This window comes from Lithobates pipiens, unplaced genomic scaffold (genome assembly GCF_037356315.1).
Source record: "Lithobates pipiens isolate NorthernLeopardFrog02 unplaced genomic scaffold, aLitPip1_a1.2 Scaffold_10, whole genome shotgun sequence".
Lineage (NCBI taxonomy): Eukaryota > Metazoa > Chordata > Amphibia > Anura > Ranidae > Lithobates > Lithobates pipiens.
Window position 1 is genome coordinate 25,423,417 of NW_027507686.1, and position 14,405 is coordinate 25,437,821.

A 14,405-nucleotide genomic window follows, 5' to 3' on the forward strand; every position below is an offset into this window, starting at 1 on the left:
AAATAATTTTGTAATTGGGTTAATAAACACTTTTAGTTAAATCTGTAGGCGCTGCGATTTTCTAAAATTGTAAAGTCTGCACAGAGCAACAATTCGTATTTCAGACATTCCCTGCAACAATTTCCATTGTATTTAAGTCCTATGCTTCGGTTGGGACTTTGTTGCAGCTGTAGAATGGCTGTCAGCATTTCAGTTGCTTGTGGCCTCTGTGGTCAGTGTTGGCAAATAACTAACTGGGTCTTGCATGATTGTGGTAAAACATTTCAGAAGAGGGGGGCCAGCCACAGAGGAGGAAGCTGGGGAAGACTGAATATGGTATAGACTGTAATATCAGAGGGCGACGTCATGCCAGGCTGCAGACATCATCACATCGCTGGGCAGGCTGCAAACAGCATAAGAGCTATTCATAAAGACCAATTCCAGGTATGGGTCATTTTACATCATTATTTACCAATGTAAGTATACAAATACCACCATTACGGTGGTCCCTCTAGAACAGGAGTGTCAACCTCTTATGTGGTTGTATCTTTAAGGCAAGATGTCCATAGTACCGCACCCCCCCTCCCTCTATTACAACGTCAAGAATCCTCCACCCCCCCCCCCTACATCAAAGTGCTCCCCTCCATCCTTATCATGTGCTGCTGCAGGGAAGGAGCTGGTGGGGTGGGGCAGTGGCGTCATTAGGGTTGGTGTCACCCACTGCAGTAAAACATGGTGTCACCCCCCCCCCCTCGCCAACTATAGTCGCCCCTCATTATAGAACCCCCCTCAGTACAGATCCCCCCCTCCAGGTCAAGCCACCCCCCTCCATTAGTACAGACCCCCCTTCAGGACAAGCCACCCCCCTGGTCATTGGTACAGACCCCCCAGGACAAAGCATCCCCTTCCATTATTACAGACCCCCCTCGGGACAAACCCCCCTTTTCATTAGTACAGACCCCCCCAGGACAAACCACTCCCCTTAATTAGTACAGACTCCCCCCCAGGACAAACCACCCCCCTCCATTAGTACAAATCACCCCCCTACATAAAATATAGCTGCGTCCAGTAGCAAAAACCAACCTCATCAGCAAGCCCCCTCCCCATCACGACACCTCACCTTGGCTGGTGGAGGACATCCCCCCCCCCCCCCCCAGCCCATTACCGCACAAGCTCGGGCAGCAGCTGGACAGGAGCAGAGCAGCCGCACCGCCCGGGTGGAGAGCAGACCGTGACGGGTTTGGGCAGCAGCGCAGGCGTGAGACACTTAGAGGTGGAGGAGAACACATGCCAGGCACGGCCGCGTCACCCGGGTGTGGTACAGCCCCCCCTAGCAATGCCACTGGAATTTGAAGTGCAGGGTCTGGAGGAGGGCTGTAGTCTGCTGAGACAAGGAGGGGGGGCAAATGAAATGGCCTGGCGGGCCTTGTGTTTGACACGTGCTCTACAAGCTGACAATAACTGTATTGGACACCATTACTGCAGTGATCGCTGCTAGGTCCTGTGCTGAGCGGCTACCCTCTCCATTCTGAACAAAAGAGGTCAGCCACTCGGCCCAGTCAGGGCCGCTGATAGGCCAGTACAACTGGCCCTGCTGTACCGGGCCTGACCAGTAGGGGGGGCCCGGGCAACCTGAACTGCAAAGTAAATAAAAAAAAAAAGAGTGCAGGGGCCAGGCGATCGAGCTATTGTGGACACTCAGGAAGACGGAGAAAGTGATCTCTGCTGCCCTGCTGGAGCTAACAATTACACAGGTGAGGTGTATGCTTGCTTGGGAGGGGGGGGGCTTGAAGTTCAACATCTACTACTACTCTGCAATACATACTCTGCCAATACACTGCAATACATACTCTGCAATACATACCCTGCAATACATACCCTGCCAATACTCTGCAATAAATACTCTGCTAATACTCTCCAATACTTTATACTTACCCTGCCAATACTCTGCAATACTTACCCTGCCAATACTCTGCCAATGCTCTGCAATACTAAGGCCGCGTACACACGGGCGGACTGTCTGACGGACTTGGTCCGCTGAAACGTGTTTCAGCGGACAGTCCGCTCGTGTGTGGGCTTCAGCGGACTTTTTCAGCGGACAGTCTGGCGGACTAAGTCTTTCGGAATTTCCGTAATATTGTCCGTCCAACTTTGGTTTCAGCGGACAGTCCGCTCGTGTGTAGGCAAGTTGGACGGACTAAGTATGGCGCATGCTCAGAAAGGATTTACACGGCCGAAGGTTGCATTGCAGTGTATTGGACGTCGTATTTCTAGTCCCGTCGTACGTGCTGTACACGTCATCGCGCAAGCTTTCAGCGGACTGTCTGTTCATCGTGTGTGGTCAAGTCCGTTCATTCAAAAGTAGGACGGACTGTCTGTCGGATTGTCTGACGGACTTAGTTGGCCAGACAGTCCGCCCGTGTGTACGCGGCCTTACCCTGCCAATGCTCTGCAATACTTACCCTGCCAATGCTCTGCAATACTTACCCCGCCAATACTCTGCAATACTTACCCCGCCAATACTCTGCAATACATACCCCGCCAATACTCTGCAATACATACCCCGCCAATACTCTGCAATACATACCCCGCCAATACTCTGCAATACATACCCCGCCAATACTCTCCAAAATACCATTTTATTTATTCATTAATGGTTTGTATTACATATAGATATTAAAGAGGTCTGTTCTCATCTGAAAACAGTATTTCTCTTGGATAATCAAACCTATAACTGGCTGGAGAAAAACAAATATCACTTGTAGACAAACCTACACTTTGTTTCAAGGTGGGGTCTGGGGAGGGGCAATGGGTGGGGCCAGGGGTGGGGCTAAAGGAGGGACCATGGGCGGGGCCAGGGTGGAGCTGAAGGGGGCCCCGTCAGGTAGGCTGTACGGGGCCCCATGATTTCTATCAGCGGCCCTGGGCCCAGTCAATATTCAGAGATTGCGGTGCACTTCCTAAATGACAGCATTCTCTGATTGGATGAGATGGAGAGGCTGAGCGGGGATGTCGTGCTTCCCTCATCCAATCAGCAAATGGTTTGCAATCATTGGGAAAATGCAAAGCACTCTCTGAATAGCACCCTTGCCAACCTCTTGTATTCACAATGCAGCGGTGGCATGGGACCCAGAAACAAGTGATTTCCAGCTTCCACAGGTATGGAATATACAGTGTCTTGAAAAAGTATTCATACCCATTGAAATTTCACACATTTTGTACAACCAAAAACTTGAAGGTATTTAATTGGGATTTTATGTGATAGACCAACAAAGTGGAAGGAAAATAAGAAATGTGAAAAGTGTGGGGGGTGTATTTGTATTCAGCCCCCTTTACTCTGATACCCCATAACTAAAATCTAGTGAAATCTACCTTCAGAGGTCACCTAATTAGTAAATAGAGTCCACCTGTGTGTAATTTCTTTTCAATCATTTTTATTGAGATTTTCAAGACAAACATTCAGGCTGCATTCACACCTGAGTGTTTTTAGCTCATAAAACACCCCAAAAAAAAGCCTGAAAAACGCCCAACAAGCAAAATCCTATTCATTTCCATGGCACCTGTTCACATCTGAGTGTTTTGTCACCTGACGAAAAACGCCCTAAACTCAAAATAGAACATGAGCTTCTTTGGGGCAGATTACAGGCGTTTTTCTGCCTTCTACTTGGGGACCTGAACAAAGTTGTGGAAAAAACTGCGGTAAAATCACAGTAAAAACACGGGACTTTGAAACGCTCAGGTGTGAATGCAGCCTAAAGCAATGTAACAATGTTCCTTAAATCTGTATTGCAGTAGAATAAAAAGTGTAAAATGAGAATTCTGGCATCATTTACAGTATCTCAAAAAAGTAAGTACACCCCTCACATTTTTGTAAATATTTTATTCTATCTTTTCATGTGACAACACTGAAGAAATGACACTTGTCTACAATGTAAAGTAGTGAGTGTACAGCTTGTATAACAATGTAAATTTGCTGTCCCCTCAAAATAACAACACATAATTAAACCGCTGGTAACAAAAGTGAGTACACCCCAAGTGAAAATGTCCAAACTGGGCCCAATTGGCCATTTTCCCTCCCCGGTGTCATGTGACTTGTTAGTGTTACAAGGTCTCAGGAGTGAATGGGGAGCAGGTGTGTTAAATTTTTTGTTATCGCTCTCACTGTTACTAGTCACTGGAAGTTCAACATGGCACCTCATGACAAAGAACTCTCTGAGGATCTTAAAAAAAGAAAAATTGCTCTACATAAAGATGGCCTAGGCCAGCCCTCAAAAATTCCACTCGCCTGCGTGCATTTTGCGAGTAGATTTTGAGGGCTGGCGAGTGTGGGCTGCCTGGGAGCGGAGTTGGTGGGGGGGGGGGGGGAGCACCATCGGCAGCCTGGGTTGTATGGGAGCCGTTCTCCCAGCAATCGGAGGGGGAAGAGAAAGGAGAGCCACCGCCTGGTTGATCAGAGAACGGGGAACATAATAGCTTTCATTGCAGTAGCTGTTTGTTCCTCGCCGTGCGCCATCATATACAGCCCCTCTTTGTCTGGGCACTGATAGACAGATCACCCGTCCAATCCTGGAGCTTTTTTTTTGTAGCTCAAATTGGGCAGATTTGCACATTTTTATTCCCATAGAAATGAATGTAAACCTGCCATTTACATGTTTTTGTGTACATTTTTGCTCAAATGAAAAAAAAAAAGATATGAATAATCACATTTAAAATAAATCATCAAATAAAATAAATATGTAAAATACACAAATATTAGCCCCTAACCTTAAATTTTTTTTAAATAATTATTAATAAAATAGCGCTCACCCCCAAACAAAACAAAAAAAAATACTATTATCAATAATAATTTATTATTATTATTATTAATAATGATTCATTTATTTTGTGTTAGTGTTTAGCTATTTGTTAGGGGTTTATTTATATATTAATACTTGTATTTATGAATATTTTTATTTGTCTATTTTATATTTAGTAGTAGTAGTATTAACACCCTAATAAAAAAAATAAATAACCCTAACCCACAGCTCCTAACTTTAACCCCTTACCCTAACAAAAAATAAATAATAATGAATAATCAAAAAAAAGAAAAGCAGTAATACCTAGCAATAAATAATGCAACCGATTGGCATTTTTTTAAAATTAACCAATAGAAAAAAAAAACTATCAAGTGCAAAAATGCTGGAAAAAAAAACCGTGCAAATCGAGCATAAAAACGCGCCAAAAAAAAACCACGGAAAAATGCTCAGACGTCAGGTGGGAATTCAGCCTGAAGGGCAGTGGAAACGAGGAGCATGCCACACCCCAGCCAGTGGATGATGCCAGCTCTCAGACCCTCAATGTAAACCCCTTTCTGTGATGGAAAGCAGGATTATTTTTAGACACCCAGCCACTAAAATAAATGAGATAGCTCTTGGTGTTCAGTCTGACTGGCCCATGCATGGAGTGAGTCTTCAGAGACAGGGTAAGCACTGAGGAAAGGCCAATGGCTCTGGACCTGTCAAGCTCTCCGCAGTTAACTTGTTACCTGAATTGGACCTTGAAAATGCCTAACATGGATCCAGTGCCCAAAGGTCCCTTCCAGGTCATCCCTGCAACATCCAGTCTGGACCGGGTACTCCAAAAGGTAGACTGAGAATGGTCATGCCTGATGGCTGCAATTGGAAAGACCAACTTTTAAGCAGAGATGTATAGAAAAAAATGTAATTTAAAAAAATGGAGTTCACAGAGTTAAAGAAACCACATTCAGCCTCCTAGGAAAAAAAAGTAGGCATTCAGAAAGTAGGGGAGTTATCCTGGGCTGGCCTACAGTTTTTTGTCCGTGTCCAATCCTCCTGCAGGTGGCAGTATAACCTGAAAGTGAATCATTTTCTGTGTCCCTCAATGGATTTAAAAAATTGGATTTTATGGTCAGTAATATTTTTTATGTCAATATTTTAAGCTACAAACCTCCTATTATAATGAGCTCCTCTGCTGGCAGTGGTGCACAATGGAGGGTTCAAGCTGCCTAGATAAGTGTCTGCTACAAGAGTCTTCTACAGCTTTATATCCAGAGGAAATGAGAAGAGATTTGCAATGGTTACAAATCTGACACAAGGTTTATGGAGTGACAGGTCCTCAAGGCTGACTGACTTCTAAAGGGGGGTGCAGACACTGCAGCTTTTCACACTATGACAATGTGAATGCTCAAACGCTTATAAGCTGAGAGACCTTCCTAGTAAATCATATTTAGAATGGCAATATTTCTTCATGGCAAGGTCTCCGAAAAGGTTTGATAAAAACATTTCCACGTATGTTGATCACCTAATTCCCCCCCCCCCCCCCTCAACAAGACAAGGGGGTAGGCTTTAAATATGATGGGATTTTTTTCTCCTATTAACACTTTCCTCGTGAAATTGTTCAGAGCAATGACCAGTAGAGGGCAGTGTATGGTTTGATTTGCACTACTGTCTGTGTCTCAGGGCATTGACTGTGTCACCTCTGCTGGCATGTCCTCACATACACACTACTACCAACAGCTGGACAAAAATCACCTTCTCATATAAAGACAGATGGCAATGCCATTAATGTCACATATTTCTAGAATGACCAACAAAGAGCAAAACATGCCATGCCTGATAAGCCATCAGACCTACCTGGGCAGCTATTGATTTCAATGGGCAATGCTTATAGGCTGGCATGTGGCATTGTAGCACAGGAGTCTTTGGTTAACGTCATAGCAGTAAACTGATCTGCACGAATTTGTACATTTATGTATGTTGTGCAAATTCCCGAAGATGTAGCGGGTCAATTAGCCAATAGCTTTATTAGAAGAGTGACATAACCACTCTCCAGATATAAGATATATTATACAGGAGTGACATCAATGCTCTCCAGATACAAGCTATATTATATGGAGGTGACCTCACAGCTCTCTAGATATAATATATTTTATGCAGGAGTGACATCACCGCTCTGCAGATATAAGTTATATTATACAGAGGTGACATCACAGCTCTCCAGATATATTATACAGGAGAGACATCACCGCTCTCTAGATATAATATACGGGAGTGATGTCATCACCATATATATATATATATATATATACTGTAAGTTATATCAGGAATCCTCTCTGGCTAAATTCCACTTCTATCACACCACATCATGGCTGCAGCTAGAGGAAAAGATTCCCTCATCTTTCCAGATCATCTTTCGCTTTTTGCTGACCTTTCCCCAATTACTGTGGCTAAACAATGTGTGCTGAAACCCTTACATTTATAATCTACGGCAACGTCAGATCCTTTATCAATGGGGATTCCCATTTTCTATCCGCTTTACCTATCAAACATTCCGGTAGATCCTCAGGTGACCTACAAAACACTCTACAAGAACTACATCTTATCGAAAGATCTTCAACTAGCCCTCGTCGACACACAACATCCAGCTCCCCTCTAGAATCCTTCAAAACTGAAAAAGATGGAGACAAAATACCTCTTATGCCATGTACACAAAACCGGACTTTTCGTCAGGAAAGTTCAGAGTGAACAAATCCGTCAGACAATTCGATCGTGTGTGGGCTTCATTGGACCTTTTCTGTCCAAAAAATCTGACGTACTTTAGAAATAGAGCACGTTTCAAATCTTTCCACTAGAGCCAGTTCGTATCGAGAAAACCGCTTGTGTGTTTGCTGGTCCGCTGGACCAACAACGACTCAAGGGCAGCTATTAGCTACTGGCTATTGAACTTCCTTTTTCTAGTCCCGTCGTATGTCATTGCATTAAACGATCGGACTTTGGTGTGATCGTGTGTGGGCAAGTCCAGCGGAACTCCGTCAAAGTCTGTCATGGTTCATTCCGACGGAAAGTCCGGTCATGTGTACACGGCATAAGAGAAGTCGATTCAATTCTCCTGAAATATAGATCCTGTTGACACGATGGACTGAATGACTTTCACTCCTCATCTTGAAGCGTATTCAATCTAAAGGCTTTGCCTTTCTTTGGTCACTAAGTAATTTACCACCTTCAGTATAATCTGACTAAACTTTTATTTAAAATAATACTGTTCTATTAAGTTTAGAATTTCCCCCTTTATCCCCCACAACCTCAAGAAAATATATTTTATGTTTTATCTATTCTCTCAAGTATTTCTCTTTTTCTGTATATAGATCTTGGCCGTTGGTGTCTTGAGAGATTCACTGCTGTCACTGCTCCCCCTATCTTTCTCTCCTAGGATAAACCTCCATTCTGACCTATTATTTATTGGAGGACCTCCTCAGATACTAGGCCTCTGAGTTGGCGTTTTTTTACGCACTCAGTACGCCACCTTTTTACTTTTCTTATATACACAATTTACCAACTATTATTTGACTATATGACTCTTAAGCCCCATACACACTATCAGATTTTCTGCTGATTTTTTTTCCTTCGGATTTACCAAAAACCATATAATGTGAGGTCCAACCTGCGTATGGGGCTTTACTCTTTCTTCCTCTTTATTCTATCTCTACTCTCCTCTTGGTTCTTCCACCCCCCAGGGTAATTGTAGACTCGCAATCTATGAATGCAGTATATTACAATATTTCCGTTAAGATTTACCGATGGCCCCCTTCAATGTCCTTGCGCTAAACGTACAAGGCCTAAATAAACCACAAAAGCGAACTAAAGTTTTTCGCTCCTTTAGCTTCCTCAAAAGCACATGTTGTATGCCAAGAAACCAATTTCGCAGATAAGGCGACCCCCCTAAACATCTTGAGGGGTGCTAATAACGTTTCATCGTACTACACCCTTTTCCCTTCTGTCATTGATCAAAGACCCAGAAGGTCGCTATCTTATACTGACAGGATATCTATTCGATTCTCTAATCACAGTGGTATCCTACTATGCTCCTATCAAAACTCCATCCTTATTCCTCTTCCATTTATTACAGGTAATTGATACTCCTAAAACGGGCACACTTTTAATCTGTGGAGATTCGAATCAATCCCTTTTATCCCTTTTTGGATAAATACCCAACTCCTATTGCATCTAGTTCTCAATCTCGTAGGTTCCAACAACTTCTTCACCGACATGCTATTAGATTTTTGGCATGAAATCAATCCTGCTAGGTGTCAATTTACTTTTTATTCTCATCCCCATAAATCATTTTCCCGTATTGATCACATTTTTATCTCAATAGGCATGGCCCCCGAACTCCTTTCTTCATCTATTATCCCTTTTACATGGATTGACCACTGTGCTTTACTTTTGACTTTCAGTTCTCTAATACCCAAAACACAAGATTCTACATGGAATATTAATGACTCAATCCTATCTCATACATCACACTCCTGATCTTGAAATAACCATAAAAGATTACCTGGCCAATAATTAGATCCCTGATATATCCCCACTGACCCTATAGGAAGCTCATAAACCCATTCTCCGTGGGACTTGTATATGCCAAGCCTCATTTCTTTAAAGAGAAAAACGACAACTAAAACAAAAATTAGAAGCAGAATTTAGTACATGCCACACCATCTTTCAATCCAATCCTACCCCTGTGACTAAATTACAGCTTGATGAAATACATTTAAACCTTGACCTTTTTTTTATCAGAATCTATAGATAGAATTTATGTTTAGACTTGCATAACATTTTATCTTAAAGCGAATAAACCAGACACACTTTTAACCCAAGCACTTAAACTAAATTGCCCCTTTAAACCGATTCAATTGAAATTATCTCATGATACATTTACTATTAATCCAGTAAAGATCCTCCCCACCTTTCAAAAACATCTTGCCTCCTTATATAAAAAGGAAGGATCTTTTGATCAAACTTTGGCAGGGTAATTTTGTTCACAAATCAAACTTCCTACTATTCCTTTAGGCCAACGCAATTGTCTTAAAAGCCCTATTACAGATATTGAAATTAAATTAGCAATTAACTCTATTAAACCAAATAAACATCCAAGCCCAGATGGCCTCTCTGCTCTATACTATAAGAAATGTTCTCATATCCTTGCTTCAATGTTAACAAACGCATTTAATTCTCTCCTTAACGATCAATCCTTTTACCGCGAAACATTGACGGCTATAATTTCAGTGATCCCCAAACCTCAGTCAGACGATACATCTTGTTCTAACTATAGACCCATATCATTACTCAACCTTGACATTATGTTACTAGCGAAAGTCTTGGCGACCCACTTAAATGGTGTAATGTGTTCTTTAATAAATAAAGACTAGGTTGGCTTTATCCCACAGCACCAAGCGGCAGATAATGTACGCAGGACTACTTTACTAATTCAAACAGCTAAATCACGACAAATATGCATCTGTCTCTTATCTTTAGATATCAAAAAAGCATTTGATACAGTTTTGTGGCATTACCTACATTTCGTCCTGCAGTGTTGGGGAATTGGTTCTCATTTTCTTAGCTGGGTCTCCTCATTATACAAAAATCACAAAGCTTATGTTAACTATGCTGAATATATATATATATATATATATATCTGTAGGGTATGCGTCAGGGATGTCCACTTCCCCCCCCACTCTTATTTGCCCGTACTGACCCCTCTATTAAAGGTCTAGATTTAGCTGGTCATCAACATAAGCTTTGCCTATTTGCTGACTATATCTTTATCTTTGTCATCCCCTCGTATTTCCTCTCCTAATCTTAAACTTGATCACTTTGCCCACGTATCTGGTCTAATTATTAACTCTCAAAAATCTATAGCCCTAAATATATCTTTACCTCTTCATATTTTTCAACAAGTGCTGCCAGTGTGCCCATCATATGCTGCCAGTGTGCCCATCATATGCTGCTAGTGTACCCATTAAGCGCTGCCAGTGGGACCACCCCACCGGCTTGCCTTCTGCCCGGCACTTACCTTGTCTTGATGGGGCAGTGGGTGACAGCGATGAGCGGGGTCCTTTGTGCGTCTCCTGCTGTCCTCATCTCCCATCCTTACCGGCAGGTAACAGATCTGAGCACATGAGATGCGGTTATGGACACACTGGCACCGTATTTGGTCGCTGTCAGAATTGCAAAATATGCTTCAAATTATTCCCCGTCTTGTTTCCGTGGCTGTGGTGATCTTGGATCACATCTCCATACTTGGTGGGATTGCCCGGTAGCAAACAATTTCTGGAAAAATGTATTTCTTATGATTTCAACACTGAAATCACTGTCAATCCCGCTCCTGCAATAACACTTTTAAACTTAAAACCAGCCACTCTCTCCTACCGCCATTTCAGAATCCTATTACAGATCACTACAGCCGTGAAACAAACAATTGCCAAAGCTTTGAAATCCCTGTCCTTAATTGCTGAAACTAAAAATAGTCAATCAAGCAATGATCCATGCCAAAACAGAGGCTATAACTCGAGATAAAATATCCAACTTTGAGAATAAATGGAATCTTTGGGTGACTCACTTTTTGCCTTTCAATTTTGATGCTTCCCTACTAAGACCTTGGTAATCTCGATTTATACTTCCATTCTCTGCATTCATGGTATGTGTTTTATCATGTACTACCTGGGAGACCCCTACTACCTATCATTTCTTTTTTCCCTGTATTTTCAATACAAACGCTATTATTTTTGTAAATTTAAGTCTGTCTGAAGCTTCAGTTTGGCTCAGACTAATTATGTCAATGTCCTGGTTTCTGTAAAAGTTCAGCTGTGTTGTGCTAGTTTCCACTTGGCCATGGGTGTCGGTGTCACCACCGGTAAGTGTTGGAAATGCAACAGGATGAATGCATTTGGGTACCCCTTTTACTCAGAAACAGCCCAGTGGGAGAGATTCACCCGCTGTGCATTCTGCCTGTCTCCATGTCTCGGGGCCGGCTGGCCTGAGGCTTTGCCACTGAAAGGGTGGGCCCAAAAGTCTTGGAGCCTACTGATCCAGGGGTGGTCCTGTGCTGTCTTGCCTGCGGGGAGAAGCTAAGTGACTGGAGGATCCAGGGGAGGACTTTTTCAGGAGAGGACCGAGCAACGAGGCTGATATCCCTGGAAGAGCCTGGAGACTCAGTTGGAGGACGCATCCTGGGTCACCTATCACACAGTACCGCCGGATTGGCTGAAAGAAACTGGTACAGTGTGACAACTCTTTAACTTAACAACAAGTTGCTGGTTGTGCTTTCCTGTGGCAGAGGATTGCACAACGATTCCGTCGAATTGACAAATCTGTGGCAGAGACTTTGTTTGAGCATCTCACCGGCTTCTAGGTCAGCGAGAGAGGCCTCTCCGGTGGCTGCCAGATCCAGCCTGTGGAAGCTGTCTGTCCTCTGGATCAAGGAAATACCTCTAACCCGCAATTACAAGGTACCTGAATCCCCCTTAACCCTCTATCCCTCTATTCCAAAATTCATGTTCTTTCAAATAAATCTTTGGAAAAAGGACTAAGTGTTGGAGCTAACATTCTTTAATCCACTCTACAATCGGACCCCTAAGACGGACACACAGAACAGATGAGGTAACGGTAAACCCAACAAAAACCAGCAGCTCCTTCGGGGTTAGTGTTACATATTTTTTTCTCTTAAGATTACTTTTTTCTTTTATTTTCTTTCTCTCCTACTTTTCCTCTCTATTCTCTCTCTCTCCTCTTTCAATTCACGCTTTATATAATTCTGGTAGCAGAACTTTTATTTCTTTGGTTATTATACCAATTGTGCATAGTTCTAATATGTAGTATAATATTTTAGATTCTATAATAATTGTATTTTTTTTTTTATTATTAAAAAACTTTACACTTGATGATAATTAAGACCTTTTTTTTTTTTTTTTTAAATAATCTGAGGTCAACGCTGAAATCGCTTAATTGCTGAAACCGCTCGACTGCCGAAACCGCTCGACTGCCGAAACCGCTCGACTGCCGAAACCGCTCGACTGCCGAAACCGCTCGACTGCCGAAACCGCCCGACTGCCGAAACCGCCCGACTGCCGAAACCGCCCGACTGCCGACGGGGCCCGACTGCCGACGGGGCCCGACTGCCGACGGGGCCCGACTGCCGACGGGGCCCGACTGCCGACGGGGCCCGACTGCCGACGGGGCCCGACTGCCGACGGGGCCCGACTGCCGACGGGGCCCAACTGCCGACGGGGCCCAACTGCCGACGGGGCCCAACTGCCGACAGTGCTTAACTGCTGACTGACGGTGCTCAACTGCTGACGCTGCTCAAACTGTTGATAACACCCAACTGTTGATAACACCCAACTGTTGATAACACCCAACTGTTGATAACACCCAACTGTTGATAACACCCAACTGTTGATAACACCCAACTGTTGATAACACCCAACTGTTGATAACACCCAACTGTTGATAACACCCAACTGTTGATAACACCCAACTGTTGATAACACCCAACTGTTGATAACACCCAACTGTTGATAACACCCAACTGTTGATAACACCCAACTGTTGATAACACCCAACTGTTGATAACACCCAACTGTTGATAACACCCAACTGTTGATAACACCCAACTGTTGACATTGTTCAAACTGTTGATAACACCCAACTGTTGACATTGTTCAAACTGTTGATAACACCCAACTGTTGACATTGTTCAAACTGTTGATAACACCCAACTGTTGACATTGTTCAAACTGTTGATAACACCCAACTGTTGACATTGTTCAAACTGTTGATATAGTTCAATTGCTGATACCGCTAAATTATTGATAGCACTAGTGGCTATCGTTAAATCGTTGATGCTAACTTGTTGACGTTGCTAACTGTTGACGCTGTTTAATTAGTGATGCTGCTGAAGTGCTATGGATGAAAAACAATTTATGCTGCTAAATTATCGATATTATTGATATTGACAGGTGCTGTTATCACTGAAATTTAGATACTACTAATTTTTTGTTGGTGCCAAACTGCTGATATCGCTACAACTGTTGATATTGTTGACATTTCAGATAATAAGAATATCATAGATTTAGCGGGTAATGTCGAAACTATTGATATTCCTGTTTTGACAATAGAAGTGATCATAAGTTATTATCACTGGGAGGACTACACTGGATAAAACTGGTTGTACTAGAAGGTAGATTGCGTGGATAAGCTATCCTTTAATAGGACTTTAAAGCAGAGACCACTGGGAATACCCATGGGACGGAGGAAGAGGAGAGGAGAGTATAGTACAGTATGTAAACCGGCGAGTCCGGTGTTGTGCAACAAAGGGACATTAGGTAATACATCTAATCGTCCATTAATAGTCCCCTCTAACGCTCAACAAGGGATAGAGTTTTTTCCGGTAGGCGGTCGGACACGATCACGTACATCGAAGACAACAATAGATGGCAACAGGGGAATGTCAGCTTCTGTTGTTATGCAGGATACACATATACAATCATTACAAGCAGAAAAAACTATATTAACACCAGTAGTATCAATGATAAAACCATCAGTGCCATCTGTAAGGCCGTTGGGCTCCTTAGGCATTGGGGCAGTAAAAGA

The 14,405-nt window shown here is 43.0% G+C and overlaps 1 protein-coding gene across 1 annotated transcript in view; it reads left to right on the forward strand.

Annotated features, from left to right (window-relative positions):
* The first annotated feature begins 322 nt into the window (after positions 1–322).
* The window catches only part of CRISPLD2 (cysteine rich secretory protein LCCL domain containing 2), a 115,096-nt gene continuing 101,013 nt past the window's right edge, over positions 323–14,405 (forward strand). The window contains exon 1 of the mRNA XM_077453031.1: positions 323–423. The gene's annotated coding sequence lies outside the window, so the exon portion shown is untranslated. The remainder of the gene's footprint in view (positions 424–14,405) is intronic.